This window comes from Pseudophryne corroboree, chromosome 8 (genome assembly GCF_028390025.1).
Source record: "Pseudophryne corroboree isolate aPseCor3 chromosome 8, aPseCor3.hap2, whole genome shotgun sequence".
Taxonomy (NCBI): domain Eukaryota; kingdom Metazoa; phylum Chordata; class Amphibia; order Anura; family Myobatrachidae; genus Pseudophryne; species Pseudophryne corroboree.
In genome coordinates this window covers 57131054-57158681 of record NC_086451.1, presented here as the reverse complement: position 1 = coordinate 57158681, position 27628 = coordinate 57131054, and positions in this window count along the sequence as shown.

The window sequence follows — 27628 nt, the reverse complement described above, 5'->3', positions numbered from 1 at the left end:
ACAACTTATAACAACTGTCTATGCAATATCACAACAAAAATGCAGTTTACAAAAAAAACATTCTATGCAATTTCACAACAAAAATACGTTCTATGCAATTTAAAAACTTTCTATGCATGCATTAGCTAACACCAGTTAATTAGTCATTGACAATATCACAATATTATCTGTATAATGAGAACATGAAATCTTTTGACGGGTACGCTTACCATTCGTACAAGATGTCAGAAAAATACAGCGTTTTAAACAGGAAGCAAGAAAAGAGTTTTGAGTAAAGATATCTGGCAGACGAAAACTTACCAGCCGTCTGAACCAAATATAAGAACTTATCTCACTACAACATACAAGAATATATATATAGACGATCAGATCGAGGTATAATCTACGTTATGTATAGACCCCAGGTCTATATATATATTTTTTTTTTTTTTTAAGTATCCCAGATACTAACGTCTTTGGAGAATTGCGCTTGGACTCCTGGTCCTTTCTCAGACGTATCTTTAAGTCCCAGACATTAAAGATTCTATGGTATCCCTGATACCTGTTTTATGTTTTTACATAAAACTTCGTAATATTAAGTCCCGGACTTAAATATTACCTTGTCACGTGTTCCCGGAACACTGACACGGATTCAGCTTCAGTGTATGACCGCAATCCTGTATGGCAAAGATAGACAATAAATTCTCTATTTTTACCATTCAGGGACGATCACTGAATCCCGGACATAGAGCTCCCAGCTGAAAGGATCCCTACCTCTCTTTGATTACCTCGATGTGATGGCCACTGACGTCAGTGAGAGCAATCCTTAACGTTACAGATAATACACGACACCATGTAGTTAAGAATCACTCTGTTTATTTAATAAATTACAGCGTACTATATAGAAGAGAAACATGGGTGTATACAATATGTGCAAGCATATGATTTGATAAATAGAAGTAGCATACGACATTACATGCGGGATATTTTAGTAACACACAGAAGTAACAGTTTTGATCTAGTATGTAATTGTCCTTGAAGATAAGACACACACAAGCCTTATATTATATGAACAGACAAAGGCATCTTGTAGAGAGTGCGTACGTGTCTATTCAAACACATAACAATTCATATAGCATGTTTAACCCTTCAGTGTCCCAGCTGGTCCCAGTGTGGAGTCCCACCAGTCCCACCAGTCAACCTCCACAGTCCACTAACGCGTTTCGGATTGCACCTTTATCAAAGTGTGTTTGCACTTTTTTGCACTTCTGCACATGCACGAGGACTGAAACTGCATTCATATCCGAACATAGTCTAAGTCCCGGTGGTGGTGGTGGGGGGGGGGGGGGGGGGGGTCGACGGGGCGTCGACGCAACATTTTGTAGGCGTCAACGCGCCATTTGGGGGGCGTGGTCTGGACAAAGAAAGCGTGTCTGGACCATTTTGGGGGCAGGCCGCGGCTGGTATACGTGACATTACATGCAGCCAATGCGACCCAAAAGATGGCAGCCCAGCAACTGCTTTCTCAACTAACCTGCGTAGGCAGGGGGCTGCCCTGAACATGCAAGCGCTCAGTGGTGACACCCGGTGCGCACCCTTCATATGCCAATGCACCGGATGTGCGTTTGCGGCAAAGAAGGGGGCATGGCCACAAAGAGAGGGGGCGTGGCCTCATGGATCGTCACTCCGGGGTCATGCCCAGCATCTCTGGAGATGCTGGGCTGTACTGGGCTGCCTGCGGAGACTGCAGCGCTGTCGGCTCCTCTGCTATGACAGGGGCCGGGTGCTGTAGCAGAATTTCACACTGCAGCACCTGGCTCCGTTCAGTGCGGAGGAGCCCCCAGATTGGTGTCACCCCCTTCTAGTCGTCACACCCGGGTTCAGGCCGCACCCACCCGCAACCGCCTTGTGATGCCACTGCGAGCGCAACACTGTGTAGCAAAGCGCTGGCATTTTAGTGGGAGGGTGGAAGAAACCGGCATGCAGGGTGGTTGCCCTGTGCTGGACGGCCCCCCGGATGTTAGTGGAAATAGTTGTAGTTGTGCAAATTTTCGCACAACTACAACTGATGCTGAATTTGGTCCTATATTCTGTTTTTTTTTCCATTTGACATCACAGTGATAAAAGTGGAGAAGTGAGCCAGTGGAGAAGTTGCCCATGGCAACCAATCATCACTGAAGTAACATCTATAATTTGCATACTATAAAATGATACAGAGCTGCTGATTGGTTGATGGGGCAATTTCTCCACTGGCTCACTTCTCCACTCTTATCACTGCTTAGTAAATGTCCCCCTATATCCGGAATCCAGAGAGCTGGCGAAATACCGGCAGACAGAATCCCGACCTCCACAGGGTCCACGCCACCAAACGAGTGGGAATATAACCTGTGGAGAGCTAAGCAAGCCACCGGACCCGAATCGTGGCGAGCCCGCGATGGGATTCGATGCCTCGCTGGCGGGATTCCGACATGCAGGATGTCGCCAACAGTATATTGACAGCCGCATCCCGTCTGTAGGTAAAACATACCAATTCCAATATAACTAATATAACACCGGGGATTATATTGTATGATATATAATGATATATAATGCAGTTATTTCCACACCAGTATTATATCAAACCTTTTAATGATTTCAGTTCTGCCTGAACATACTGCAGGACAATCATCCTCACAAGAACAGGCTGCTGGAAGACAACATACAAGTGCTGATATTTGCTCTTAAATACCAAGCAAATGGCAATGATAGATATCACTAGACTGAGAAACACCCAGCAGATCCTCCAGACATCCTGTGATAATACCTCTGCTAGCAGCTGTGTACGGTCACTGTAATGCTGGGAAGGCCTGGTCTCAGATCAGCTGATTGCAGACACACATCTGCATACCTCCCAACATGACCCCCTCCAGGAGGGACAGAATGCTCTGCTCCTGGACTTTTCTTCAAATGTATGATTGCCAGCACCTGTGGTGAAACACCTTTATTATCCACTAACCTGTTCAACACAGGTGCTGGCAATCATAAATTAAGAGAGAAGTCCAGGAGCAGAGCATTGTGTCCTTCCTGGAGAGGGTCATGTTGGGAGGTATGCATCTGTATGTACCAGGGTGGTTCATTACATAAGGTAACAACTCTCATTGCATTATTTATTTATTTTTTAGGTTTAGGCTGTGGGGGAGGGTTAGGGTTAGATTGCAGAAAGGGGGGGTTAAGTTTAGGTTGCGGAGAGGGGGTTAGGTTCAGGCACCCCCAGGAATGGTTAGGGTGAGACTGTGGAGGAAGGAGGAGAGGGTTATGCTGTGGGACGAAGGGGTTAGGTTGAGGCACCACCGTTGAGGGTTCACTAATTGGGGTCACGTGTGGTTTAACATAGAAATTGACCCCCCCCCACCCAAAAAAAAAAAAAAAACAACAACTTGTGTCAACCTTTTTTTGTGTTGACCGTTTGAACCTGTTGACCTTTTGCCCCTGACGGACTTTTGTACCTCTCGACCTTTTGTACTGTCTGCCTTTTACATGTCATCCATTGACCCTGTCAGACTATTCCATGTTGACCATATGGAGTTGACCCATTGACTGTCGACCTAATTCTGATCAACACAATGATCCACACCTGCCCTGTAGATGCAGAAATCTGATCACACTACACACCTCAATGTGTGACCATGGTTCCGCCAGCCCCGCCATCTTACACCTGATGTTGGGACAGTATGACTGATATGAGGTGCAGTCTAATGGCCTTGAGGGGAAGCAGTGGTCTACCTGCTCTAGCCTGGCGGGAATTAGACTGAAATAAAGAACATTACACAGGCCTTGTTACCTTACTTTTCTCTTACGTCCTAGAGGATGCTGGGGTCCATTTAATACCATGGGGTATAGACGGGTCCACAAGGAGCCATGGGCACTTTAAGAGTTTAGTAGTGTGGGATGGCTCCTCCCTCTATGCCCCTCCTACCAGACTCCATTTAGAAAATGTGCCCGGAGGAGCCGGTCACAGCTAGGGGAGCTCCTAGGAGTTTTCTTCGTTTTATTTTTTTATAAAAATTTAGAGTTTGTTGTTTTGCAGGAAGGCTGCTGGTAACAGCCTCCCTGCTTCATGGGACTTAGGGGGGGGGGGGGGAGTAGGAACCAACTTCCTGAAGAGTTAATGGTGCTCTACTCCGCTGACAGGACACTGAGCTCCTGAGGGTGCTGATCACAAGCCCACGAGGCAACCGCACACTCCCGCAGCACGGCTGCCAACCCCTAACAGAGCCAAAAGAAAGATTGGTGAGTACGGCGCCGGCGTCCCGGTTAGCGGGTCACCGGCGGGTATGGCGGCACAAGGGTTGGAGTGCAGCGCTGACAAAGCTGTGCTCCGTGAAGGCTCAGCAGCATACCCATGCAGCAGTTTAGGTGTGCCTGAGCCAGCGCATTACACCCTAAACTGGTCACATAGTTAACAGAGGCTAATCCCGCTGTTAACACACACAAATTCTCAGGCCAGTATAAACAATAAGTGCGGTAAGCTGCGCGCCATTACAGGGGGCGGGGCTTCCCCTCAGAGCAGATCCAGCACTCACCAGCGCCATTTTCTTCCTGCAGATCATAGGAACAGGACGCTGACAGGGAGTGCTGCCCTGCAAATAACTCCAGCATATCTCTGCGGTACCAGGGTGTTATAGACAGGGGGGAGTGTGATAATAATACTAATTATCCTATTAAGGTTAGTTAGTCAGCGCCGGGCTTTTATCATAATAACTGCCTACTGGAGCGCTGTGTGGCTGGCTCCTAATACTCTGTGTCTCTCTGAAGGTACTCTGGGGGAAACTGTGTCTGACATTTTCCTGTGTGTGTGTGTAAGTGTGTATATCCCACATTACCATGTCCAAGGACTCTATGTCCTGTGCTGCAGAGTGTTTATCTTCTCCTGAGGAGTCTATTCCATGTACTCAAGACTGCAATATACTTTCTCAGCCTTCTGAATCCGAACCCCCATGGGTGTATTCTTTAAGGGGAATGATATCCCAGATTATAACTAGGATGTCACAAAACCCAGAGTAAAAAATTCCAGATCTCTAAAAGAATTCTCGTTGCTTTCCCTTTCCCTGAAGAGAACAGAAAAAATGGAAAAACCCACCTATAGTAGACGCTTCCGTATCTAGGTTGTCTAAAAAGGTGGTTTTACCTGTCCCTGGTTCAACCGCCTTAAAGGAGCCATCTGACCGCAAGATTGAGACTATGCTCAAATCACTATACACTGCTACAGGTGTGGCTTTAAGGGCCACTATTGCTTGTGCGTGGATTTCTAAAGCCATAGTAAAGTGGTCATGCATATTACTAGAGGACTTAGATACTATGGATAGGAGTGAAATTTACTTGTTTTTACGTCACATTCAGGATTCTGCAGGTTTCATGGTGGAGGCCTTGAAGGACATCGGCCTGCTTAATGCAAGGGCTACTTCCATGGCAGTCTCGTCATGCAGAGGACTCTGGCTACGCCAATCGACCGCGGATGCAGAATCCAAGAAAAGTCTGGAGAACCTACCCTTCACAGGTCAGGCTCTGTTTGGGGATGCATGGATTTCCACGGTGACTGGGGGTAAGTCGACCTTTCTTCCCTCAGCAGCAGCACCGGCTAGGAAATCTTATCCTACGCCTACACTGCAGTACTTTCGGACTGCAAAATTAAAAAAAATCCAAACCCCTTCCCACCTTCTTTAGAGGATGTCGGAAAACCTGCACCAACAGGTTCCCAGGAACAGAAACCAGGTTCTGCTTCCTCAAAATCTTCAGCATGACGGTGGACCTCCCAGCCTGGAGATCGGGCAGGTGGGGCGAGACTAAAAAATTTCAGTCATGTCTGGGCGTCTTCATGGCTAGACACCTGGGTAAAATATATTGTTACCCAGGGCTACAGACTGGAATTTCAAGAACTCCCACCTCACAGATTCTTCAAATCAGGCTTACCAGCCTCGCTGACAAAAAGTGCTATCCTACTGGAAGCCATTCAAAAACTGGTGAAAACAAATGTCATTGTTCCTCCTTCCACCTTACCTAAAACAAAAGGGTTATTACTCAAACCTGTTTGTGGTACCGAAATCGGACGGTTCGGTAAGACAAATATTGAACCTAAAGTCTTTGAACTCCTACTTGAAGATATTCAAATTCAAGATGGAGTCTCTGAGATTGGTGATCTCAGGTCTGGAGGAGGGGGGATTCCTAGCATCCCTGGATATCAAGGATACGTACCTTCACATTCCGATCTAGCCGCCTCACCAGGCTTATCTAAGATTTGCGCTGCAGGACTGTCACTATCAGTTCCAGTCATTGCCATTTGACCTCTCCACAACACCAAGGGTGTTCACCAAGGTCATGGCAGAGATGATGCTCCTTCTCCGCATTCAGGTAGTGAACATAATTCCATATCTGGACGATCTCCTGATAAAGGCATCTTCCAGGGAGAGGCTGTTGCAGAGTATTGCTCTCTCAACTCAACTCAACTACTCCAGGATCATGGGTTGATCCTGAACATTCCAAAGTCTCATTTGGAGTCGACAAGGAGACTGCCCTTCCTGGGGATGATACTTGATACGGAAGTGCAGAAGGTGTTTATACCAGTGGAGAAAGCATTGGGGATCCAATCAATGGTCCAGGATGTCTTGAAGCCAGCCCGGGTGTCGGTTTATCAGTGCATTCGCCTTCTGGGAAAGATAGTAGCCTCCTACGAGGATCTACAGTACGGAAGATTCTATGCACAATACTTTTAGCTGGATCTCCTGGACAAGTGGTCCGGATCACATCTTCGCATGCACCAGCAGATACATCTGTCACCGAAAGCCAGAATTTCACTCCTTTGGTGGCTGCAGACTTCTCACCTACTCGAGGGCTGCAGGTTTGGGATTCCGAATTGGATCCTTCTAACCATGGATGCAAGTCTCAGAGGTTGGGGCGCAGTCACCAAAGGGGAAAACTTCCAAGGAAAGTGGTCAAGTCTGGTATCAATCCTTCCAATAAACGTTCTGGAACTCAGGGCCATATACAACGCCCTTCTACAAACGGCACACCTTCTGCGAGATCAAGCCATTCAGGTTCAGTCAGATAATTTCACGGCAGTGTCCTACATAAACAGGCAGGGCGGAACGAAGAGCAGAGCTGCAATGTCAGAGGTAACAAGAATCCTCCTCTGGGCAGAAAGACACGAGGTGGCGCTGTCGGCGATCTTCATTCCGGGAGTAGACAACTGGGAAGCGGACTTCCTCAGCAGACACAATCTCCATCCAGGAGAATGGGGCCTTCACCCGGAGGTATTCGCAGAGGTAACAAGCCAATGGGGTGTACCTCAGATAGACATGATGGCCTCTCGCCTCAACAAGAAGCTTCGGAGGTACTCTTCCAGGTCAAGGGATCCTAAAGCAGTGGCAGTGGACGCCCTGGTAACTCTGTGGGTGTTCCAGTCAGTGTATGTGTTCCCTCCACTTCCACTCATCCCAAGGATTCTCAAATTAATAAAAAGAACAAGAGTTCAGGTGAACCTCATTGCTCCGGACTGGCCAAGAAGGGCTTGGTACGCGGATCTTCTGGAATTACTGCTGGAGGATCCAAGGCCTCTTCCTCTTCGCGAGGACCTTCTGCAACAGGGGCCGTTCGCTTATCAAGACTTAACCATGGCTACGTTTGACAGCATGGAGGTTGAACGCCAGATCTTAGCTCGGAAGGGCATTCTGAACAAAGTCATTCCTGCTCTGATTCAAGCTAGAAAGGGTGTAATGTCTAAGCATTACCAATGAATATGGAAAAAGTATGTGTCTTGGTGTGAATCCAAGAAGTTTCCTACGGTGGAGTTTCAACTGGGACGGTTTCTCCTCTTTCTGCCTACGTTTGGGCTCCATAAAGGTCCAGATTTCGGCCTAGTCCATTTTCTTCCAGAAACAACTGGCTGCTCTCCCTGAGGCTCAGACATTCTTGAAAGGAGTTCTGCACATCCAACCACCTTTTGTGCCTCCTACGGCACCTTGGTATCTGAATGTGGTGCTGCAGTTCCTACATTCGGATTGGTTCCAACCTTTACAGGAGGTAGACGTAAAGTTTCTTACTTGGAAGGCGGTCACACTGTTGGCATTGGCATCTGCAAGACGTGTGTCAGAATTGGGGGCATTGTCGCACAAGAGCCCCTACTTGATTTTCCATGAGGATAGAGCTGAGCTCAGAACGCGTCATCAATTTCTTCCAAAGGTTGTGTCGGCTTTTCATATCAACCAACCTATTGTGGTGCCAGTGGCTACTGACACTTCACTTGCCTCAAAGTCCTTGGATGTTGTGAGGGCTTTGAAGATATATGTGAAGAGAACTTCTCGTCACAGGAAGTCGGACACACTATTTGTCCTTTATGATCCCAACAAGATTGGGTGTCCTGCTTCTAAGCAGACGATTTCTCGCTGGAACAGGCTTACTATCCAGCATGCTTATTCTGCGGCAGGATTGTCGATTCCAAGGTCTGTTCAGGCACACTCTACTCGTAAGGTGGGTTCTTCCTCGGCGGCTGCCCGGGGTGTCTCAGCTTTGCCGAGCAGCTACTTGGTCAGGTTCGAACACGTTTGCTAAGTTCTACAAGTTCAATACTTTGGCCGCTGAGGACCTTAAGTTTGGTCAATCTGTTTTGCCGGAACCTCAGCACTCTCCCTCCCGTACTGGGAGCTTTGGTACATCCCCATGGTACTAAATGGAACCCAGCATCTTCTAGGACGTAAGAGAAAATGGAATTTTATATACTTACCGGTAAATCCTTTTCTCGTAGTCCGTAGAGGATGCTGGGCACCTGCCGAGTGCTTCGTATTCCTGCATTGTTACTTGGTTAATTATTGATGGTTCAGTCGTTGCTGAATCGTTTCCAGTTGGTTAGCTTGGCTTTACTTTTGTTGTGTGTGAGTTGGTGTGAATCTCACCACTATCTGTGTATTTCCATCTCCTCGAGCACAGTTTCTAGACTGAGGCTGGTAGGAGGGGCATAGAGGGAGGAGCCAGCCCACACTATTAAACTCTTAAAGTGCCCATGGCTCCTAGTGGACCCTTCTATACCCCATGGTAATAAATGGACCCCAGCATCCTCTACGGACTACGAAAAAAGGATTTACCGGTAGGTATATAAAATCCTATTATTACACCACCCTCGTACAAGAGCAGCTAATGGTGTATTTTGGGTTTCCTTTCCCTTTAAATACACTTTTGAATAACCTTGAGGATACAGCACATGAATGCAATATATATGGCTACACATTCTTTTCCTAGACCTGAATCCGTTCTATTGTATACTGTATGAGTCACTTTCCTCTTATGTAGATTTGTCATCGCTGCATCCTTCAAGACGTCTAATAGCGATTTGTCTCAATGATTGATGTTTATCGTCTCCTAGAAGACCCAGTGGAATTGGCTGTGTCGATTATATTTAGTTCACCAGAATCTCTGATCAAACGGGTGTGGTATAGAAGATCTACAGTGTCTAGGTCGACACTGACAAATGGTCGACATGCATGATGTCGACACAGGAAAATGTCGACAGTTACAAAAGGACGACGCATGAAAAGGCCTGCACGGAAAATGATCGCCACAAAAAAGGTCACCATGCTGCGGGCAAGGTTACTATTCCCAATTGTAGTCCACGTGGATGGTAAAGTATGAAAAAGGTGTAAACAGTGCAAAGAAAACCCCTAAAAAAGCTGTGTCGACCCTTGCCATGTCAGCTATTTCAACATGTCGACCCTTTGTACCTGTCGGCATTTTGCGCATTGATTCTTTGTCGGTGTCAACTTAATGCATGTCGACCATATGGAGTCGACCTATGGCTTGTCATCCTATACATGGGCCCTCATTCCGACTTGATCGCTCGCTAGCTACTTTTAGCAGCCGTGCAAACGCATAGTCACCGCCCACGAGGGAGTGTATTTTTGCATTGCAAGTGTGCGATCGCATGTGCAGCCGAGTGGGATGAAAAAGTTTTTTGCAGTTTCTGAGTAGCTCTGGACTTACTCAGCCCTTGCAATCACTTCAGTCTTTTTGGTCTCGGAATTGACGTCAGACACCCGCCCTGCAAACGCTTGGACACGCCTGTGTTTTCCCAAACACTCCTAGAAAACAATCAGTTGCCACCTACAAACGCCCTCTTCCTGCCAATCTCCTTGCGATCGGCTGTGCGAATGGATTCTTCGTTAAATCCATCACCCAGCAACGATCCACTTTGTACCCGTATGACGCGCCTGCGCATTGCTGTGCATACGCATGCACAGTAGCAAGCTGTTCGCTGTGCTGCAAAAAACGGCAGCAAGCGATCAACTCGGCATGACCTCCATTGTCTTTCTAAACACTGGAACCCAAATTAGACAGTATGTTGCCTCCAGGTCATATGTGTCAGAATAATCGAAAGTTCTTATAGTCTTCTGTGTTGATGGTTTCATTGGTTCCTCGTTCTCTCCAACCTGCACAGTTTCGCGATTAGGTGAAAGCTGGAACGGTCCGGACTCCGGAAAGCAACCCAGCTATCTCAAAGTACTGTTATGTTTGGCGATAGGCTCTTTTTAGCCAATAACACTGTCCTAACCTGACGCCCCTCTCTAGGAAGGTCGGTCACCTACTATCAACTCTCTTGAACTTAGAGGTTCCTCTCTCTCCCACTTCCATTCTTCCTCCACGAATTATCAGAAGAAATGAGCCCGTCATATAATTTCAGTGACTGCACGCTTCTGACGGGAGTCAGCCATCACCCCCTTCCATGCAAGCAGTTGTGAGGGTCTGATTCATTACGGATCGCTACGGAGGCTGAGATAGCGATGTTCACAAATCTGCTATTGCAAAAATTCACATGTGAAGAGCCGCCCAGAAAGGATAAAAGACGCCACCGATGCATTTGTAAATCTGCGTAGTTATTAGCAGATTCGCAATGCATACGCCAAAAAATTAGCGCTATCAACATTTGCAGCTGACCCCAGTATACTCAAATCAAGGAGAATGCAGTCGCACCGGGCGCCATGTTGTTGATCGCAGATGACGTCAGATACACTCCCAGAAAACGGCCATGACACTCCTGCGTTTTCTCAACCACTGCTCACAAACGCCATGTTAACCACCCACGAACGGTCACTTCCTATCAATGAAAATGTGTTCACTTTATAATTAGGCTGCATACGCAAGGCAATCACATTTTGCGCTTTGCGAACGTGTAATGCATTCACAGTGCATGCGCAGCTTGCCGATAATCGCTCACTGCGTGCAATCTCACATTTGCAATTGGTAATGAATCAGGCCCAGAGTCTGGCAGGTATCCGGACTCCAGGTCGACAGCACAAAGGTCGACACACCTTAGGTTGACGCCAATTGGTCGACACACCTTAGGTCGACATGGGCAAAAGGTCGACAGGCACAAGGTCGACATGGAAAAAAGGTCGACATGAGTTTTTCACGATTTTTTTTCTTTTTTTGAACCTTTTCATACTTAACGATCCACGTGGACTACGATTGGAACGGTAAAGTGTGCCGAGCGAAGCGGTAGCGGAGCGAAGGCACCATGCCCGAAGCATGGCGAGCGAAGCGAGCCATGCGAGGGGACGCGGTGCACTAATTGGGGTTCCCGGTCACTCTACGAAGAAAACGACACCAAAAAAACATAAAAAACTCATGTCGACCTTTTTCCATGTCGACCTTGTTCCTGTCGACCTTTTGTCCATGTCGACCTTTTGTCCACGTCGACATAAGGTGTGCCGACCAATTAGCGTCGACCTAAGGTGTGTCGACCTTTGTGCTGTCGACCCTCAGTCCCAGACCCGTCTGGCATGCTTATCAGATCACATCAGTGTTCTGCATAACACTTGGTAAATATTTATCAAGTTGAGGGAGCCTTGTATCTCGCACTTCTCTGCTCACTCGCCATTCTCCCCATACATTACTAATACAAGCTGGGCAGCACACTTGATACTTTACTCCTCCCCCCGTTTCTCCTTCCCATGCCGTCTCTTTTTCTTCTTCCTTTTTCTAGCTTCTAGCAATGCAACTCCTAATATTTCTCTTTTACTGTATGTCTCTGACGTGTTCTTGTACCGGAAATTCCCGGCTCAGTATACAGGGTCACAGACGTCCTTGCTCTTTGTGTGGCACTAGATAGGACTCTATTCTCCTTTTTTCCTAGAAGGCATTTACAGTATATTTGTCACAGAGGATAATTGTGCTGCAGAGGAGTAGAAGAAAGCATAGCGGTGGGCATACTTATATTATTCATCTCAGTAATACAAAGTCTTTGCTATATACTGAATAGGTCAAATAATGTATTTGCTTGCCTTTTAAAGGTCTGCCGCAGAGTTGAACCTTCTGCCGATTTGCAGAGCGTAGGCTGTGGGGGGGGGTGCGTTAGGGTTGGGCTGCGTGAGTGGTGGGTTAGGTTTAGGCTGCTGGAGGTGAGGTTTAGGGTTAGGCTGCGGGAGGGTAGCGTTAGGGTTAAGCTGTGGGAGGGGAGGGTGAGGGTTAGGTTGCTGGAGGAGAGGGTTAAGGTTAGGCTGCGGGAGCGGAGGGTTAAGTTAGGCTGCAGGAGGGAGGGTAAGGGTTAGGCTGCGGGAGGGGAGGGTTAGGGTTAGGCTGCGGGAGGGATGAGTTACGGTTATGCTGCGGGAGGGGAGGGTTAGGTTTAGGAAGTAAGAGGGGACGTTAGGGATAGGCTGCGGGAGGGGCGGGTTAGGATGCAGGAGGGGATGTTAGGGTTAAGCTGCAGGAGGAGTGGGTTAGGCTGTGGGAGGGGAGGGTTAGGCTACAGGAGGGTCAGGCTGCGGGATGGGAGGGTTAGGGTTAGGCTGCAGGAGGGGACGTTAGGGGTAGGCTAGGTGGGAGGGAGGTTAGGGTTAGGCTGCGTGAGGGGTGGGTTAGGGATACACTGCAGGAGGTGAGGGTTAGGCTGTGTGAGGGGTGGGTTAACGTTAGGCTGTGGTAGGTGAGGGTTAGGCTGCAGGAGGGGAGGTTAGGGTTAGGCTGTGTGAGGGGAGGCTTAGGCTGCAGGTGGGGAGGTTAGGGCTAGACTGTGTGACGGGAGGGTTAGGCTGCGAGAGGGGATGACTGGGTACACACTGGCAGATATATTGGCCAATCAGTTGGTTGTCCAACATATCTTTTGCTGATCTGCAAGTGTGTACAAGCAATATGTCTGTGAAAGACGTCTTTCACAGATATATTGCATCTGCTGTGCAACACAACAGATGGCCAATATATCTGCAGATATATTAGTGCATCTTTCAGTGTGTATGAACAATCCCCATCTGCATATATAGCTGCAGATAGATTTAACAGCAGATATATCTTTAAGATATATTGATGCATCTTTCTGTGTGTATGAACAACCACCATCTGCAGATATACCTGCCAGTGTGTACCCAACTTTAGCTGCGGCGGGGTGGGGGGTTTATGCTGCAAGAGGAGAGATTAGGGTTAGGCTGTTGGAGGGTACGCTAGGGTAAGGCTGCACGAGGGGTGAGTTAGGGTTAGGCTGCGGGAGGGGAGGTTAGGATTAGGCTGTGTCAGGGGAGGGTTAACCTGCAGGAGGGGATGTTAGGGCTAGGTGGCGGGGGGGTTATGCTGCCGGAGGGGATGTTCGGGTTTGTCTGCGGGAGGGAAGGTTAGGATTAGGCTATGTCAGCGGAGGGTTAACCTGCAGGAGGGGATGTTATGGCTAGGCGGCGGGGGGTTATGCTGCGGGAGGGGATGTTCGGGTTAGTCTGTGGGAGGGGTGGGTTAGGATTAGGGGTAGGGTGAAAATTCATTCCAGGATGTGCCGGGATTCTGGCCATTGGGATACCGCTGTCTATCTTCTGACTGTCGCGATCCCGACTGCCGGGATTTCATACCCAACCCGTTCTAATGTGGTTAGTTCATTGAGGGGAACATTTACTAAGCAGTGATAAGAGCGGAGAAGTGAGCCAGTGGAGAAATTTCCCCATCAACCAATCAGCAGCTCTGTATTATTTTATAGTATGCAAATTATAGATGTTATTTCAGTGCTGATTGGTTGCCATGGGCAACTTCTCCACTGGCTCACTTCTCCGCTCTTATCACTGCTTAGTAAATGTACCCCAAAGAGTGTATGAACACAACCGTAGGCTATACAGAGCTGGACATAAGCGTGAATACCCCTGCACCTAGTATAGGGTAGGTACAAGTATGCAGAGATGATGAGGACTTGTAGCAAACCAGGCGCACATACAGGGGCGGTCACAGCGCGAGATTGTCACAACTCTGCCGGTGGGATAATGAATGCTTCTGTTTTTTTGTGGATGCATCTTTCGGGCAACATACACCCAATTTACTTCCAACTCCGCATCAGACCCTAAGCAGCTGAGTATGAGTCTCACGCCAAGCGGCTGTAGTTGTGGGCAGGTGTAGAATCCTTGTGTATTACTTTATGCTAAAGCAAGTATCCATTCAACTATTGTGGGGGTTCATGAGTGCGTATGCCAGCGGAAACATTCATAATTAGCTTATGCACTTGCCCCAGCCCCATGCTAGCTTCAAGATATACATTAGAGACAGGCTTCCCTAACCCATCCGTGACCAGAGGTCTGTGCATCTCAGAATCAGCTCCTAAGTGTGGATTTCTGTATCAGTTGGTGGACCACCCAAAAAGTGGTCAGTGGGGAAAAATAAAACTCCTGGTCTACTGGTTTCTGTAATGTCTAATAAACTTGTAGCCCATGCTTGCTCTATACCTAGCGGGTTCAGCGGGTCATTCTGAGTTGTTCACCCGCTAGCAACTTTTTGCAGTGCTGCGATCAGATAGTCACCGCCTATGGGGGAGTGTATTTTAGCTTTACAAGTGTGCGAACGCTTTTGCAGCCTACGGCACAAAATCTTTTTTTGCAGTTTCTGAGTAGCTCTGGACTTACTCAGCCGCTGCGATCACTTCAGTCTTTTTGGTCCCGGAACTGACGTCAGACACCCGCCTTGCAAACACTTGGACACGTCTGCGTTTTTCCAAACACTCCGAGAAAACGGTCAGTTGACACCCACAAACGCCCTCTTTCTGCCAATCACCTTGCGATCGGCTGTGCAAATGGATTCTTTGTTAAATCCATCGCCCAGCACCGATCTTCTTTGTACCCGTACGACGCGCCTGCGCATTGCGGTGCATACGCATGTGCAGTTTTGCTGAGATTTAACCTGATCGCAACGCTGCAAAAAGTTGTTAGCGAGCGATCAATTCGGAATGACCCCCTCAGTCCAGTCTGTGCCGGAGACGTGAAGGTGGAGAAGCACCTGGCTGTGGTGCTAGAACCTACACATTCCCAGGAAGCAGAGAGAGTCCATAACTTGCATTGCAGCTCGCAGAGAGTTTCATGCCATGGAGAAGCACAGGAGTTTGGTTAGAGAGGAGGAGACGCTAAATCCTGAAAGGTAGCACATGGGCTATAGAGAATGGCCCTCATTCCAAGTTGTTCGCTCGCTAGTTGCTTTTAGCAGCATTGCACACACTAAGCCGCCACCCTCTGGGAGTGTATCTTAGCATAGCAGAATTGCGAACGAAAGATTAGCAGAATTGCGAATAGAAATTTCTTAGCAGTTTCTGAGTAGCTCCAGACTTACTCCTACATTGCGATCAGTTCAGTCAGTTTCGTTCCTGGTTTGACGTCACAAACACACCCAACGTTCGACCAGACACTCCCCCGTTTCTTCAGACACTCCCGCGTTCTTCCCAGAAACGCCAGCATATTTTCGCACACTCCCAGAAAACGGCAAGTTTCCGCCCAGAAACACCCACTTCCTGTCAACCACACTACGATCACCAGAACAATGAAAAAGCTTTGTTATGCCGTGAGTAAAATACCTAACTTATGTGTAAAATAACTAAGCGCATGCGCTCTGCGAACCTTGCGCAGTAAGCAACTAATCGCAGTATAGCGAAAATCGGCAACGAGCGAACAACTCGGAATGACCCCCAATGTTGCTGTAGATACAGGAAGTGCCGAAATGAGCAGTGCAATAACAGAGACACTGATGAGCAGTACAAAACATTCCTTAGAAAGAGCTCACAGTCCAAAAAAGAAACTTTACACTCTACTAAACAGAGCTACCAATCTTAGAGAGAAAGCTGCCAGTCATACAGGGAGAGCTGCCAGTCATGCAGGGAGAGTTGCCAGTCATGCAGGGAGAGCTGCCAGTCATGCAGGGAGAGCTGCCAGTCATGCAGAAAAACAAGATAATCACATTGCCAGAATCATAGAGGGAACTGCTAGCTTCAGAATGATTGTTGTAATTCCTAGATAGAAGTCTGCAAGTGCCTCAGATCCAGAGTTCCTGAAGGAGCTCATCTCCAATACAGAGATGCAGAGGGAGTCCAGGTTCAATCCAAAGAACCAAAGGGAACCCATGGCCAATCTAATGGTTCAGTGCGAGTCCAGGTCTTACCCAGAACTCCAGGTGGATTCCAGATACCGCAGAATTGTCCAGAAATATTCCTGGGGGTACATTTACTAAGATGGGAGTTCTATTTAAGATGGGATGTTGCCCATAGCAACCAATCAGATTCCAGGTACTATCATCTAGAAGGTGCTAGATAAATGAGAAGTAGAATCTGATTGGTTGCTATGGGCAACATCCCATCTTAAATAGAACTCCCATCTTAGTAAATTTACCCCCACATCTTTGCAAAGTGGCTTGATTTATTCCATTTGTTTATCTTGTATGCATTATCTATTACTTCTACCTTGTGTCTATTAAGTTAGGGGCCTATACAGGACTTTGATCTGGATTTCAAAAGTTTGCCAGGTCTACAAAACTAGTCGGTGTCCACGGCAAGCTTGAGCTGCCAGCTACATAGGGGGTTATTCAAAGTTGTTAGCAAATTGGCAAAACCATGGGGGTAATTCAGACTTGATCGTAGCAGCAAATTTGTTAGCAGTTGGGCAAAACCAGGGGGGTCATTCCGACCCGTTCGCACGCAGCGGTTTATCGCTGCGGTGCAAACAGGTCCGGAATGCGAATGCGAGGCGGCCGCAGTGCGCGTGCGCGACGTTGCCCGGCGACAGGGGTCGCCAGGTTACGTTGCGTCTAACGAAGGAAGCGGTCGCAGGGTGGACCGCAAAGAAGATTGACAGAAAGAAGGCGTACCTGGGCGGATCCGGAGCGTTGGAGACCGTTTTGGGGGAGTGGCGAAGAAAACGCAGGCATGTCCAGAAGGAACAGAGGGCGGATGTCTGACGTCCAAAGCCGGCCCCAGCATCGCAGAGATCGTTGCACAGGGTAAGTAGGTATAGGGCTGGTCTACTTCTGCTTGAAATTGTTTTAGCTTAGCAGGGCTGCACAAGCGATCGCAGCCCTGCTAAGCTAAAATACACTCCCCCATAGGCATGTACTAGTTCAGGGGTGGCCAACCCGCGGCTCTCGAGCCGCATGCGGCTCTTTCATCCGCCGCATGCGGCTCAGCCGGCTCCTGGCCACCGCTGCCCTGGCCCCCCCTTCCCCTGTGCTGCTCACCGCGCTGCTGCTGTCTGTGAGGGGAGGAGAGCGCAGCGTGCGCCTCTCCTGCCCCTCACTCTCTGGCGGCGGTCCGTGAGCCAATCAGAGCTCGCGGACCGGCAGCTAAGGCTGCCGGACCGCGAGCTTTCATTGGCTCACGGACCGGCACCTAATTGAAGAGAGACACAGCCGCCGGAGAGTGAGGGGCAGGAGACGCGCCCGATGCGCTCTCCTCCCCTCACAGACAGCAGCAGCGCGGTGAGCAGCACAGGGGAAGGGGGGGGGGTCATGTATATCTGGTACTTGGGGCATTGCTGGCACTGTGGGGACATGTATACCTGGCACTGGGGAGACATGTATATCTGGCACTGTGGGGACACTGGCATTGGGGGCATAGCTGGCACTGTGGGGACATATATATCTGGCACTGTGGGGACACTGGCATTAGGGGCATATCTGGCACTGTGGGGACATATATATCTGGCACTTTGCGCATAGCTGGCACTGTGGGGGCATATATATCTGGCACTGGGGACATATCTGGCACGGGGGCATAGCTGGCACTGGGGGGAAATGTATATCTGGCACTGGGGGGAAATGTATATCTGGCACTGGGGGCAGACCTGGCACTGTGTGGGGACATGTATATCCGGCACTAGGAGCATAGCTGGCACTGTGGGGGCATATATATCTGACACTGGGGGCATATCTGGCTCCGGGGCATAGCTGGCACTGGGGGGAAATGTATATCTGGCACTGGGGGAACATGTGGGGGACATGTATATCTGGCACTGGGGGGTCATATGTATCTGGCACTTTGGGGACATATGCGTATGTGGCACTGTGGAGACATATGTTTCTGGCACTGTGGAGGCACCCATTTTTTAAAATTTTTATATGTATGTGGCACTGTACTGGGGCATTATATGTATGTAGCACTGTACAACATGACTAAAAATGGAGTTATGACACAAGGTCATACTCCTACAAACGTCATAACGAAAGGTGTGCGCACAAAATGGGGTGTGGTTTTGTGAAAACTAGTCCACGCCCCAATTTTTGCGCGCGCACCTTCAGCGCGCGCAAGATACTGGCTCTTGCCCTTGACTACAGATCTTATCTGGCTTTTTGCCTCTGACTGGTTGGCTACCCCTGTACTAGTTGATCGTAGCAGCAGCAAACAGTTGCTGGCTGCGATCAACTCGGAATGACCACCCATGTGCACTGCAGGGGGGGGCAGATAGAACATGTGCAGATTTGGGTGTAGTGTGTTGAAACTGAAATCTAAATTGCAGTGTAGATATAAAGCAGGCAGTATTTACCCTGCACAGAAACAAAATAACCCACCCAAATCTAACTCTTTCTGCACATGTTATATCTGCCCCCCCTGCAGTGCACATGGGGGGTAATTCTGAGTTGATCGCAGCAGGATTTTTGTTAGTAGTTGGGCAAAACCATGTGCACTGCAGGGGAGGCAGATATAACATGTGCAGAGAGAGTTAGATTTGGGTGGGTTATTTTGTTTCTGTGCAGGGTAAATACTGGCTGCTTTATTTTTGCACTGCAATTTAGATTGCAGATTGAACACACCACACCCAAATCTAACTCTCTCTGCACATGTTATATCTGCCCCCCTGCAGTGCACATGGTTTTGCCCAACTGCTAACAAAAATCCTGCTGCGATCAACTCAGAATTACCCCTATGGTTTTGCCCAACTGCTAACAAATTTGCTGCAAGGACAGGTCTGAATTAACCCCATGTCCACTGCAGGGGGGGGGGGGCAGATGTAACATTTGCAGAGAGAGTTAGATTTGGGTGGGTTATGGGTGTCATTCCGACCCGATCGCACGTTGCAGTTTTTCACAGTGGTGCGAACGGGTCAGAACTGCGCTTGTGCCGGCGCATGCTAACGGCCGACATTGCCTAGCAATCACCTCTGCCTGATTGACAGGCAGAGATGAGAGGGGGCGGCACGGCGGCGTTTGGCCGCTGTTTTCGGGGCGCGGTTCGGTCAACGCAGGCGTGGCCAGGCCAGGGTGGGGCGGGCCGCAGGAGCTGCGCTGGCTGGGAGTAACTCTACAAGTACAAAAGCTTTTGTACTTGTGTGATGGGGCCGGATGATCTATGATCAGGTCGGAATGACCCCCTATATTGTTTCTGTGCAGGGTAAATACTGGCTGCTTTATTGTTACACTGCAATTTAGATTTCAGTTTGAACACACGACACCAAAATCTAACTCTCTCTGCACATGTTACATCTGCCCCACCTGAAGTGCAGCATGGTTTTGCCCATCTGCTAACTTTTTGTGTTTGCTAACAACTGTGAATAACCCCCATACTGTTTAAATCAATAATGCACATGCAGAGTGCCAGTACCTTGCCACCAATGTTGTTACTTATTCCTCTATTGGTTTACTATTTAATCAACTTTTTTTACCATTATGCTAATATTCACAGAAATTGTATTACCGTCATATTTCCTGCAACCTGTATTTCATAGATACAGTCATTCAGGATACTTTCTCTCTGTTGTGGAGGAGAGACTCTTTCTTATTATCTACTAGGTTACTGGCCAGGTGGCAGGGTATTTACCTTTTTACCTGGTGTATCATCACCAGTCATTAATTGCGAGTTGGCTAGAGGATTCCTGACTCGGCACCTGGTAGACTTTGCCAAGATCTGCAACTCCAAACAAAGAACACAACTGAAGTGGAGGCATTGCATGTGAGTAGAGGTGAGACTGTGCTACCTGAATTTATTCTACTACCACCCTTTCCAGGGAAGCGAGACACCAGGTGGCTCAGGGGCTACACCTATGCAATGTTTATTCAGAACTGCAATCCATACTTGCCTACCTGACCCTCTCCATGAGGGAGAAAATGCTCTGTTCCTGGACTTTCCTGGTAATGTATGATTGCCATCACCTGTGGTGAAACACCTTTCTTATCAATTAACTAGCTCACCACAGGTGATGGCAATCATACATTACCAGGAAAGTCCAGGAACAGAGCATTTTCTCCCTCATGGAGAGGGTCAGGTAGGCAAGTATGCTGCAATCCCTTATTCCACCCATTCCAGATCATTCCGTTTCCGATCACCCCTCATCCTCATTATAAACATGCGCAGGTAGCAGTTGATTTACCGACGGACACAATACCGAATGCTATTGTCCGACAGTCAAAATACAAACACGTCAAAATACCGACATTTATTATGCCGACATGTTCAAAATGCCGACATAGAATACCGGCATTTGAAATGCTGACATGCATTTTTAAGGAATTTTTGGCCCAAAACAGACTTGTTCATACTTTACCATCTCAGTGGACCTGGAGGGGGAATATAATAGTGTGCCGAGCGCAGCGTGGCACCGAGCCCGAAGCATTGTGAGCGGACGCGGTACACTTAGACGGTGTCCATGTCGACATTGACACAAAAAGAAAACAATATCATGTCGGTATTTTGACATGTCGGCGTTTCAAATGTTGGCATTCTGACTATGTCGGCATTTTGAACATGTCGACACAATGAATGATGGTATTTTGAGTATGTCAGTATTTTGACTGTAGGTCAGTGGCTGTGGGATTATGACCGTTGATATTGTGCCCGTCGGTAAATCATATTGAACCCACATGCACATATGTGTTAATATATCACACGTGTGTTCATTTGACAAAGGCAGGACAGGCATTTCCTGACGGTCAGATACTTGGCTGGGGATGAGATGCATTGGCCTGCCACCTTTACCAAACCCCAGTAAAGCAGGGGTTACAGTCTTAGAATGGCCACAGGGAGATAAAGCTTCAGAATCTATCCCCCAGTACTCATACCTCCCAACTGTCCCGATTTTCGCGGGACAGTCCCGTTTTTTGGGGACTGTCCCGCTGTCCCACCCGCGGGCCGCAGTGTCCCGCGGTGGGGGGGGGTGGGCAGTTGGGAGGCTCTGTCAATCGCCGCCCTGCTTAGCAGAGCAGCGGTGAATACACAGCGTCTATTCATTGGAGACAGAGGGAGAGGGGGCATGCCAGCAGCTCACAGAGCGCTGGGCATGCCCCTTCAGTGACGAAAACGGGGCGTGGCTCGCAATCGCGGGTCCTCACGCGAAGCCACGCCCCCTTTTCGTAGGCCACGCCCCCTTTCGGGAGCGCACGCGACTTCGCCGCGCGTGTGTCCCTCTTTACAGTAGCGGAAAGTTGGGAGGTATGCAGTACTGTTATCCTTTATGTGTAAAGCAGATATGTCATCTGTAAACACCGCAAACAAAAAAATAACCATAATGAAATTAAAATCTCTTCCAGCAGAATAACTTCCCGCACTGCAGCAGCTGCTGAACTGGAGCCTATTTTCTCCATGTCACCCTTCAGGGGTATGCCAAGCTATTGTGCTGCCAAGTGCATTGGCGCTGGACTCATCACTTACACAAACCAATGCAAACAATTGCAGTAGTGCAAATTCACAAAGGAGGTGAATGGAAAAATTGGCCAAATGCAAACATGCACCTATGCCACAGGTTCTCAAACTCGGTCCCCAGGACCCCACACAGTGCATGTTTTCCAGGTCTCCTCACAGAATCACGAGAGATAATTATCTCCACATGTGGACCTTTTAAAATGTGTCAGTGAGTAATGAGTACACCTGTGCACCTTCTGGGTTACCTGCAAAACATGCACTGTGTGGGGTCCTGAGGACCGAGTTTGAGAACCACTGACCTATACACTGCTTACATGCCTGCAGCCAGAGGTTACCAAACGCAGTCCTCAAGGCACCCCAACAGTCCAGGTTTTAGGTATAGCCATGGCTCAGCACAGATGGTTAAATCAAATTGACTGAGGTGCTAATTAAGTCACCTGTTGGCAATCATGGATACATTTAAATCCAGGACCGTTGGGGTGCCTTGAGGACCACCTTTGGGAACCTCTGCCTGCAGCTTTAAATCTAGCATAAAGATGCTTCTGGTTAAATATGCAGCAATCATGTTAATTCTGCACCATTCTTGTTTATGCACATAGTTTACACTTGGTAAAGGAACATAGGTTAGATCAGGGCTGAATTAAGGCAGATGGGGGCCCAGGGCAACGGAGGTTGTGAGGACACGCACGCACGCACACACACTTAGTGAACATCAGAGCCACCGGAAGGAGACTCCTCCTAGTGAAAAATGCACTGTGTGGGGGCCCCTAGTGTGTGGAGGCCCTGGGACTGTCGCCCCTCCCTTAATCCGGCCCTGGGTTAGATATATGTGTATACCAAAATAAGAGGCATCTCAAAGGTGTGTATCTGTGCTTCCAACGTTTGCGTGTTTATAGCTGAACTTAGGGCCTAATTCCGATCTGATCGCAGCAGCAAATTTGTTAGCCATACTTACCTACATTGTTTTTCTCCTCTCCGGGAGAAGCCCGGAGAGGAGACGCTGCAGGTGCCTTCGGGGGGTGGGGCCGGGCTGTGACATCACTAAGCCCCGCCCCCACATCGGGAAATGCCGCGGGTCCTCGGGAATGGGGCGGGGCTAAAATGACGCGATTAGCGTCATTTTAACCCCTTCTCCACCCGACGGACCCGCGAATGCGGGAGGTTATCTCTCCATCCTATTGTAAAGTACAACATGCAATGTATACAAACTTTGCTTAATCGGGCGCTAATACAATATTAAATATATTTAAAAGGCATCAATTATTTTGTTTTGATTTAAATTAAGGAGCAGCTCCTACGTGGCAACTGGATGCCCTTTAAACTAGAAATAATAAATTAGGTTTCTATAGAAACACTAAGGAGCGCTAGTAGAATATTCATAAAAGTGATATTTTTTATTGATTTTTTAAAAATTAGTTACCACAGTATAAACAATTTATCTAGTAATTACAAGGTAATATAAAACCACATTAATAATTGAATATGCAGAATGTGTATATATTCAGCTGATTAGCTCGTTTAAAAGAAGCAGTACTGCAGTCCAAGGTAAGGCGTTATTTATTAAGGAAGTCCTCCAATTTGGTATAGTTAAATATGAAATGAAAAAAGCGTCCCAATGCTTTTTTGGATAGAGGATGCTTTATATTTGTTGTAAAGTTCCTAGTTTAAGAGGCACTGATCTCACCCGTGGTAACTGGTCTCCGCTGATTCCCGTCGATGGCAATTTGCAGCATGAACTACGAGCGGCTGGAAGTAAACCTCCTTAGCATGTCAGGAGGAAGCGCCGCAAGTTCTCAGTAGTCAGTCTGCAGACGGGGCTTCTCAAGCACAGCGGTGGAGCATAAAGATGTACCGTCTCACCAGGCGCCAACAAGGGGGAGACCTCGAGATTGAAGCAGGGTACTGGAGGATGAATGAGAACTCCTTTAGTGGTCAAAGCTTTCTGGCCTCCCAGCATGCAACGGGCCCGTCCATATATCCCCGCCCAATGGCTCAGGCAAATCAGTTTTTTGTTTGGTGCGGCAGGAGCCGGACCATGGTCAGAGGGCTGCTGTTTTTTTAGCAGCCCTAAGCTTTCTTATGTTATTTTTATAGTCTTACTAGTTTTTTTGAGTGATCTTTCTAAAACAGTGTCTTATACGCTTAGAAAGAGTCACTCCAACAACTCTCCGCCGGGTCACGACAACGCTTACCCACGAGTACAGTGCTGCAGTGCTGTTTCGTCGGGCGTCTGTGTCTGATATACACAGGCGGCAATAGGGGGCGTGGCTTCGTACAGGGGGCGTGGTCATTTACGCCCCCTGTACAGACTGAAATGATGTGCGGTGCGCAATGACGTCATCGCGCACCGCACAGTAAAGGACCTCTCCACGAAGGGAAACTAGACGCGTACGCGTCTAGTTTCCCTTCACAGGGGCAGCGGGGGGCACACAGCAGCAGCGGATCTTGCCCTGGTTCCGCGCCCCCCGGATGGCGCCCTGCGCCCTCCGGAAGGCGGCGCCTCGGGCAAAAGTCCTGCTTGCCCATGGCAAGATCCGCTACTGATGATATACTAGCAGGTCCATCAGACGTTACCAGGCTGTGGCCGGAGCACGGGGAGAAGGTAAGGCATCGGTTCCGCTTAGTAGATGTAATACGGACATAGCCGCATTGTATTGGGAGGAGACTACCAAACAGTAGCTGACGCGGTTGCCACCGCGGGTGCACCAGCGCTAGGCCTTAGGGATCTTAGGCACCAGGAATAGCATGAGGCCGCGATCCCTAGGGTTGATGTCAGCAGGGGGAGTCAGACGCTCTCCTGGTCGCCCCTCCCCCCGGTTCATGACCAGTTTCCGCCGAGTCTCCCGCCATGAACTGTTTCCTCGCTTCCGTCCCAGACGCTACCAGAGGGGACTCGGTTGCAGCATAGGTGGCTGTGTGACCGGTGCGTCTGTGTTCACTGAGCGCTACCACGAGGGGACCCGGTCGCAGCATAGGCGGCTGTGTGACCGGTGCGTATGTGTTCACTAAGGTCTGTGTTCACAATAGGTTCATGGAGCGGCAGTGTACACTAGTAGCGTCTGGATCCACTCAGTGTTCGCTAACGTATTGATCGATCCTGGAAGCGAGGTGAGTCTCCCTGTATCCCACTCTACTGAGTACGGACTATACAGCACTAAATCTCTATCTACCTTTGAGTACGAATAGTTAGATAAGTGCCTATTGCATATGAGTCTGTATACATTTGCTGTGGTTTCTTTCGCATTGCATCTGAATACGTTAGATCTGTTTAAACATGATTCAGTAATATGTTCTCCTACATACTTAAAAATGTGGTTGTAGTTGATGATGTGCTCATATGACTAATATGTAACATGTGACTGACTGCTAGTGTGATTGCTGACTTTACTGTATGTTTGTCAGTTGTTTTTTCTGATCCTCAATGCTGGTGCATGGGTAGGGTCAGATTGTATATCACTTTAGAAGGTTTAAAGTGATTACAGTCACAAATTGTGTAGTACACTGTGGAAGTGCTGATTAATTATCATGTCTAAGAGCGGCAAAGGTGACAAAGGTACAGTTACAGTAATACCAACACTCATATCATGGTTATCTTGCAAAACTGTATTATCCTCTCAGGATCTGGTTCAGGATGGTTTCTGTGCAAATTGTTTTGCTTTTCAGCGAATACAAGGCAGATCCCTGTACAACGTCAGGTACAGATGGATCCACCTTGGGCTATGTTTGCACAGACCTTGTTCAGTATAGCAGAACGGATAATTCCTACAGCTTCTGTACCAGGAATGGGGTACACTATTAACCCATACATCCAGCTCCCTACCTACGGTATATCATTTCCCCAAGTAGCTTCTCAAATGAAACACGCTGATAATAGGATTTTAATTACCTACCGGTAAATCCTTTTCTCGTAGTCCGTAGAGGATGCTGGGGTCCATATTAGTACCATGGGGTATAGATGGGTCCACCAGGAGCCACTGGCACTTTAAGAGTTTAATAGTGTGGGCTGGCTCCTCCCTCTATGCCCCTCCTACCAGACTCAGTCTAGAAACTGTGCCCGAGGAGACGGACAACTTCAAGAGAAGGATTACACAGATAGTGGCGAGATTCACACCAGTTTACACAAACTAGCTTGAAACTCAGCAACAGCTGAAAAACATTACTTAACCAAGTAACAAAGCAGTACTCAACTAAGAAAAAAGCCGTACTGAACCAGGTAACCACTGCAGGGAAACGAAGCGCTGGGCGGGCGCCCAGCATCCTCTACGGACTACGAGAAAATGATTTACCGGTAGGTAATTAAAAATCCTATTTTCTCTTACATCTTGAAGAATATGGTGGGGTCCATATTAGTACCATGGGGATGTACCAAAGCTCCCAGAATGGGAGGGAGAGCGCGGAGGCTCCTGCAGAACTGATTGACCAAACTTTAGGTCCTCAGAGGCCTAAGTATCGAACTTGTAGAACTTAGCAAACGTGTGCGACCCAGACCAAGTAGCTGCTCGGCAAAACTGTAAAGCCGAAACACCCCAGGTAGCCGCCCAGGAAGAACCCACCTTACGAGTAGAGTGGGCTTTAACAGATCTTGGACACGGCAATCCTGCCGTAGAATACGCATGCTGTATAGTGAACCTGATCCAGCGAGCGATCGTCTGCTTAGAAGCAGGACACCCAATTTTCTTGGGATCGTACAGGACAGAGAGTTCGATTTCCTGTGACGAGCGGTTCTCTTCACATAGATTTTCAGAGCCCTTACAACATCCAATGACTTTGAAAAAATTGAGGAGTCAGTAGACACTGGCACCACAATAGGTTGGTTGATATGAAAAGCCGACACAACCTTTGGAAGGAACTACGCATGCGTCCTGAGTTCAGCTCTATCTTCATGGAAGATCAAGTAGGGACTTTTTCAAGTCAAAGCCCCCAACTCCGACACACATCTAGCAGAAGTTAAGGCCAACAAAGTGACAGCCTTCCATGTGAGAAACTTGACATCAACCTCCTGTAGAGGCTGAAAGCAATCCGCTTGGAGGAACTGCAACACCACATTAAGATCCCAGGGCGCCGTAGGCGGCACAACGGGAGGCTGGATGTGCAGAACCCCTTTCAAAAAAGTCTGAACCTTAGGGAGGGCAGCCAATTGTTTCTGTAAGAAAATGGATAAGGTCGAAGTCTGTACCTTTACGGATCCCAACCTCAGGCCCATATCCACACCTGCTTGCAGGAAGAGGAGAAACCGTCCCAGTTGAAACTCCACCGTAGAAAAATCTTGGATTCACACCAAGATACATACTTTTTCCAAATGCGATGGTAATGTTTAGACGTTACTCATTTCCTAGCCTGTATCAGGGTAGGAATTACTTTGTTCGGAATGCCCTTCGGAGCTAATATCTGGCGTTCAACCTCCATGCCGTCAAACGTAGCCACGGTAAGTCTTGATAAGCGAACGGCCCCTGTTGTAACAGGTCCTCCCGAAGAGGAAGAGGCCTCAGATCTTCCAGCAGTAGATCCAGAAGATCCACGTACCAAGCCCTTCTTGGCAAGTCCGGAGCAATGAGGATTGCCTGAACTCTTGTTCTCCTTATGAGCTTTAGAAACCTTGGGATGAGTGGAAGTGGAGGAAACACGTACACTGACTGGAACACCCACGGAGATACCAGAGCGTCCACCACCACTGCTTGCGGGTCTCTCGACCTGGAACAATACCTCCGAAGCTTCTTGTTGAGGCGGGATGCCATTATGTCTATCTGAGGAACCCCCCAAAGATTTGTCACCTCCGTGAAC